Below are 7,072 nucleotides of genomic sequence, written 5' to 3'. Positions count from 1 at the left end.
AATCCTAGTTAATTAATCTAATTAATCTGTTAGTTTAATTAAACAGTAGTTTGATTAGCCTAATCCCTAATTAACTAAAATAGTCAATGACATGGGGGTCCCACCCCTGTTGACCAGTCAAACGTTGACTGGTCAACTGGGTCCCTCTGGCCCACCTGTCAGTCACTGGTATACTTTTGTGTACACTGTGCTGGGGCGCCTAGCAATTTAGCAATTATTTTCGAATTAAAAATAATTTCAGAAATTAGTAAAATCCATAGAAAATCATATCTTTTAATCCGTAACTCGGATGAAAATACTTTGTACATGAAAGTTGCTCAGAACGACGAGACGAATTCGAATACGCAGCCCGTTCATCCGCCACGCATCCCTAGCATAGCAAACACGCAACTTTCCCCCTCCGGTTCGTCTGTCCGAAAACGCGAAACACCGGGGATAATTTCCCGAATGTTTTCCTCCTTCATCGGTACCACCTCGTACCACGTTAGGGCACACCTAGCATCACGCTTTGTCATGTCATGCATCGTCATGCATTTGTTTGCATTATATTTATTGTTTCTTCCCCCTCTTCTCTCGCTAGACACCGAGACCGACGCCGCTGCTACCCAGTACGACTACGGTGTTGACGACCACTCTCTCTTGCCAGAGCAACCAGGCAAGCCCCCCCTTTGATCACCAGATATCGCCTACTATTTTCTCTATACTGCTTGCATTAGAGTAGTGTAGCATGTTACTGCTTTCCGTTATTCCTGTCCCGATGCATAGCCTGTCCTTGCTACTACTGTTGTTACCATTACCTGCTATCCTACTGCTTAGTATAGGATGCTAGTGTTCCATCAGTGGCCCTACACTCTTGTCCGTCTGCCATGCTATACTACTGGGCCGTGATCACTTCGGGAGGTGATCACGGGCATATACGATATACTTTACACAGTTACATTACCTGTGATATTGTTCGGAGATGGGGGCTGAAGGGGCAGGTGGCTCCATCCCGGTAGAGGTGGGCCTGGGTTCCCGACGGCACCCGACTGTTACTTTGAGGCGGAGCGACAGGGCAAGTTGAGACCACCTAGGAGAGGGGTGGGCCTGGCCCTGGTCGGCGTTCGCAGATACTTAACACGTTTAACGAGATCTTGGTATTTGATCTGAGTCTGGCTACTGGCCTATACGCACTAACCATCTACGCGGGGATAGTTATGGGCACTCGACGTCGTGGTATCAGCCGAAGCCTTCGTGACGTCAGCAACGGAGCGGCGCGCGCTGGATTAGACTGGAACGCCTACTAGGCTAGGTCTGCTTCCGGCCGCCCACGCAACGTGCAGGTGTGCTAAGGGCGATGGGCCCAGACCCCTGGGCGCTTAGGTTTAGACCGGCGTGCTGACCTCTCTGTTGGTCTAGGTGGGGCTGTGACGTGTTGATCTTCCGAGGCCGGGCATGACCCAAAAAAGTGTGTCCGGCCAAATGGGATCGAGCGTGTTGGGTTATGTGGTGCACCCCTGCAGGGAAGTTAATCTATTCGAATAGCCGTGATCTTCGGTAACAGGACGACTTGGAGTTGTACCTTGACCTTATGACAACTAGAACCGGATACTTAATAAAACACACCCTTCCAAGTGCCAGATACAACCGGTGGTCACTCTCTCACAGGGCGACGAGGGGAGGATCATCGGTTAGGATTATGCTATGCGATGCTACTTGGAGGACTTCGGTCTACTCTCTTCTATATGTTGCAAGACGGAGGCTGCCAGAAGCGTAGTCTTCGAAAGGACTAGCTATCCCCCTCTTATTCTGGCTTTCTGTAGTTCAGTCCACCGATATGGCCCTTTACACATTTACCCATGCATATGTAGTGTAGCTCCTTGCTTGCGAGTACTTTGGATGAGTACTCACGGTTGCTTTCTCCCTCTTTTCCCCATATCCCTTCTACCTAGTTGTCGCAACCAGATGTTGGAGCCCAGGATCCAGACGCCACCGTCGACGATGACTCTTACTGCACCCGAGGTGCCTACTACTACGTGCTGCCCGCTGACGACGACCAGGAGTAGTTAGGAGGATCCCAGGCAGGAGGCCTACACCTCTTTCGATCTGTATCCCAGTTTGTGCTAGCCTTCTTAAGGCAAACTTGTTTAACTTATGTCTGTACTCAGATATTGTTGCTTCCGCTGACTCGTCTATGATCGAGCTCTTGTATTCGAGCCCTCGAGGCCCCTGGCTTGTAATATGATGCTTGTATGACTTATTTTATTTGTAGAGTTGTGTTGTGATATCTTCCCGTGAGTCCTTGATCTTGATCATACACATTTGCGTGCATGATTAGTGTACGGTCAAATCGGGGGCGTCACAAGTTGGTATCAGAGCCGACTGCCTGTAGGAATCCCCCTTTCCAACTCCTTGGCCGAAGTCGAGTCTAGTCATTGAAAAACTTTTACTAACATGGTTGTGCGGCTTACGGGCCCACGTCGCCATCTGGGTGGTAATAGGATCTTTTACTCCTCGATCCTTACTCTGGGACTCTGAACTCTCTTCTATTCGGGTTAAATGAATTTTGCTAAATCTAACATTAGGATCTCGTTATCACTTTCACCCGGAGAGCCCCTTATTACTGATGATCGTCTGCTGCACGTGAAGACCCTGAAGATACTCACCGTTGTTAACCCGAGAACTTGTGTTCATCGCGTTTACAATTCCCCTTCCACCGTCAACCCTTATGGATAAATACTTGCAGTTGTTATGCTTACATACACCCCTAGTTGGTCTTGTTATTACAAGATACCCCGAAATACTCGTCGTATTTTCGAGAATCCTTTGAGCTTACTGCCTTGCTGTTCTTTGTCACCTGAATACCCCTACGGATAATTCTCGCACTTATCGAGTATCCGCTTATTCCCAGTTGTTCAGGTGTTTCGCCAAAGACTTCAAAATATCATTCGATCTTCCGAAAATCCCGAGCAGCCTATTGCTCTTGAAATTCTCGCTTGCTTGCATTATGGTTAATCCCATAAGTTTCGTAATCTTATTGGCCTCCCTTGTCTTTATCATTTTAAGTCTGTTGATTCAATATGTTGAGGATGCTCGCATTCCTCAGTCGAATCCTAGGATTCATCCTTCCGGCTCAGACGTCATTTGGATATGAGCTGGTTCTTGACCAATCAATGCCTTGACCGTTTGTGCTTCCAAGTCTGTTGAACTTATTCATTTTCGATCAGAACGACTGCTTATGATCCCTTGATTTGGAGATCATAAAGTTTCTTTGCATTAAGCTTTGAATTAGTCAGTTGTTTCTATAACCCGATGCCATGGCATTCCTTCTTCCTTTGATTGAGTACCGATACTCACATCAGCCCCGTTGTGGATCGCCATACCCATTGGCGGGTTATTATCCGACAATGTCCTTCACAACCAAAATTATTGTGAGTTCTTTACCTGATACATAATGCCCTTGGTTAATGGTATCATCTTCTTGGCCAACCATGCTCTGCTTTCGAGCTGGTCGTATTTACTATTGAAGCTTGTGTTATATGTTTCCACGATACCCTGACGGGTTGAACCTATGCCTTCCTTTATATGTGTGAACTCGGAAGTTTTCACGAGTCATACTCATCTGGTATTACACCAGATAAAACTTTCAACACTAATGCCTTTATCAAAGTGAAAAGTGAATGGAAGGTTATATATTGAAGAAGTGGGAGTCGACCTTGAACTTTGTGTTCATGCCCATGGACACGATGTAGATCTTATCATTAAAGTTTTTCTTAAATTAATTATTCCCTTGGTATAAGTTCATCTTATCTTTGGGATCTGGCCTTTTGCAATCGTGGTTCTGACCATGTTCTCCTTTAAATAACATTTCTCGTGCAAGTTTAAGCATTTGTCTTCTGCAGAGCAATACCCTAGTCCAATCTCTACTTTGATCTGTCGTCGAGCATTACCCCCCTGGTACCTCGAGATTATCATGGAACTGCATACTTATTATGAGTTCTTCATCAAGTGCTAGATTCTCACTGATTCTAATTTTTCACGGGCTCTGAGTTATTAAACACTAAAAGACACCTATAATTGACTCAAGTCCGCACCACGATTAAACAAATCTTGGTAACCTTCATTACTTACAAGTTTGTACCCGATCACGTCCTTCCTACCCTATTTGGCTATATCATTATTGTGATTATTTTAAATGTGCTACCTAGTGCTTATTCCCGGAGCACAACTTTTGATGATGAGCTAAGCTTACGTTGACCTTCCTCATCATACCATTTCGCCTTAAACAACGAGCTTGGTTTCGTTTGTGTCATACCCTTGGTTTCAGTAACCTTTCGCTTCATCATTCCTTTGGCTTGATGTCATCGTCGACCGATTACATCTTCATGAAATCTCTCAACAATTGTGTCATGATCATCATCGGCATTCTAAGCTCTTCCAGGATGTCAATTGAGTTCATGATGAGGAATACCATCTTTGCCCTCGATGATCTGTATTATCATCGCCCACTTTATTGACTTCCCTCCAACACAAACTTGTTCGTGTTGTGTGTTATACCTTGAGATCCTTGCTATCCGGCAATTATTCTTCTTTACCCTGGAGTATTACTATCTTATATGTCAAGAATGTCGTGAGAATTTCACCACCTCTTAAGAATTCGTGATACAGTGATGCTTCTCGCCATCACCATTCTTTACTTGGTCCCCGTGTTGAGTGAACTCCATTGTGCAAATTTAATATCTCCAGCAACCCTATTGCTTCAGAGTTATTGGATAATGATTCCAATTTGGTGTGTTGGTTGCCCAATCGCCATTCCGACGTTGGTCGTACAACCCAACCCATATTTTGGGTGCACCTTTCAACCAATGTTTAATTATGTATGGTTTCCTCCAGCATACATCATTAAGTCATTTGATCTGACTAATGTTATCTCCTTGTTCACGTAATTGTGGAAATCCATCTTTTGGAAATCTCATTGAAATGTCGCTGAGTTGATCAACCACCTCCTCATTCTCCCCTTGATTTAATGACGAACTCTTGTTTCAAAACTCGCTTCCATAGTTCAATTCCCGAGAATCTTACAATGTCATCTCGGCAATTTGTGTTGCACCTTCTTCTCAGGCATACCGAGTCTGAGTTATTCTGACACCAATCATATCTGAATCTCGGTCAGATATGATGGTTGGGACTTATTTCCAAGAGTTATAACATTGGTCCTTATATATCGGTAAGGTGAGGTCATACCTATCACCCCTGGCCGGAGGACCTATTGTTATAGTTCCCTTTTTTAGCAAGCTTAGCGATTCTTCCCTGAGGAAATCATAAGACTTATGCTATAAGTTCTTCCTGATGGACCCTTTTTGTTTCCAAAGTCTGAACTTGCTTGAAGACCATGTAATGCTATCTCGAAGCATGTTTGTGGTACTCCGATTGTCAACAAGGACATTTGAAGCCAATGCTAAATGTTTCCTGCTAAATTATCCAAACACCGCTGTATGGGTAATGTCATGAAATTTCTCTCCCTTACCTAAAGAGCTTTTCTACGTTATATCCTATCATGGATATCATGCTCTGCTTGTCCTTGGGAAGGATATACCCCTGAAAGATGTGTTTAAACACATTTTTCCTTTCCATTGTTCTGTTTAACCTGAGGATCACATTTTCCTTTCCATTGGTTTGTTTAACCTTTCTTGTGATCTATATGATCTAAACAGTAAGGTTCTTCTGCTCATGTAAACACATCGGTGTACGATTCTGTCAGCAAGACCCTGTTACTATTGTTTATGGCATTCCGGTAGCCACCGATGGATGAGAACTTTGCCTATTGGCCCGCCTCGTTCAACGAGCAGGAAAATGGTTCTCTTTGTCCCTCGCCCTTGGTACGGATGTTGTTGCTGACATAAATGATAGGCTATCCTCTGACATACCTTGATTACATGATCGTGCAAGACGTCACCGCCCTTCCTACTTTTAACCCACATGGTGGGCCCATAAACCACAGTTCCACAGGATCGAAACCTGACTCTCTTGTACATCCCTGCTTCAAAGTTATCCCTTATGCTTGGCTTCGTAGGTAATTCGCGAGCCACCTTCCTACTGCTCTATTCTGGTATCAGACGCAATGCTTACTCTCGCCGCTCTGAACCCTTTTCTCACTCTGGTTTAGACTTTGAGCAGCTATCTATCTGCTTGGACCCTCACATTGTACCTTCGTATTGTACTCTCGATGTATTTTATATGTTCAACTCGAGAGATAATCTTATGCTCAATCATGGTTAACCCCAGATTGTTTCCCTCGTAAGCATGTTGTCGTAGCCGAGCTATCGCTTACCTATTTGTAAGTATGTTGGAATTCCTGAAGAAAAGAATGATGACTTCCTGATGATGACCTGAAGCATGAGGAATGAAGGCGTCGATGTAAAGGATCGACCTCTCCGAGAAGAGCAACCAAGACCGAGAAGACTCGATAGAATTTCGTAGCCACATCTTTCTCGTACTCCTCTCTTAAATCTCGGGACGAGATTTCTTGTAGTGGAGGAGAATTGTGACGCCCGGTTAATCAAGCTACAGTAACCCTCTGGTAATGATGCCATGTCACCACGATTACTGTTGCTAATCCCGGGTTAGTTCGAAACCGATTGAAATTCAAAGTCAAAATCAAGCAAACAATAAAAGTTTTCAAATATCAAAACTAAAATGTTCATCATGTGGCAATTAATCCCTAACTAGTTTTGGTGGTGGAACCAACCTTTTACAAAGTGTTTAAATGCCCTAAACTATTTAAAAACAGTGGCTAAAATAATAATTTAATTGCTTTTGAAAAATAAAAAAATATATTAAACTAATTTATTTTGGGTCCAACTAGGTTTGGCAGTGGCCTATTTTGATGACACTAATTTAGGTGCTAACTTGGTATTTTAAAGAAACTAAAATAATTAGGAGCTAAAAGAAAACAGAAAAGAAAAAAAGAAAAAGAAAAACAAAACAAAACAAACAAACAAAAAAAAGGGCCTCGTGGCCAACTGGACCTCGGCCCAGCCGGTGACCCAGCTGGTCCCAGCCGCCCGAATGGGCCGGCCCACCCCGCGCCCTA

The sequence above is a fragment of the Triticum dicoccoides genome, chromosome 7A (genome assembly GCF_002162155.2).
Source record: "Triticum dicoccoides isolate Atlit2015 ecotype Zavitan chromosome 7A, WEW_v2.0, whole genome shotgun sequence".
In the NCBI taxonomy this organism is placed as follows: domain Eukaryota; kingdom Viridiplantae; phylum Streptophyta; class Magnoliopsida; order Poales; family Poaceae; genus Triticum; species Triticum dicoccoides.
This window is presented reverse-complemented; position numbering follows the sequence as displayed.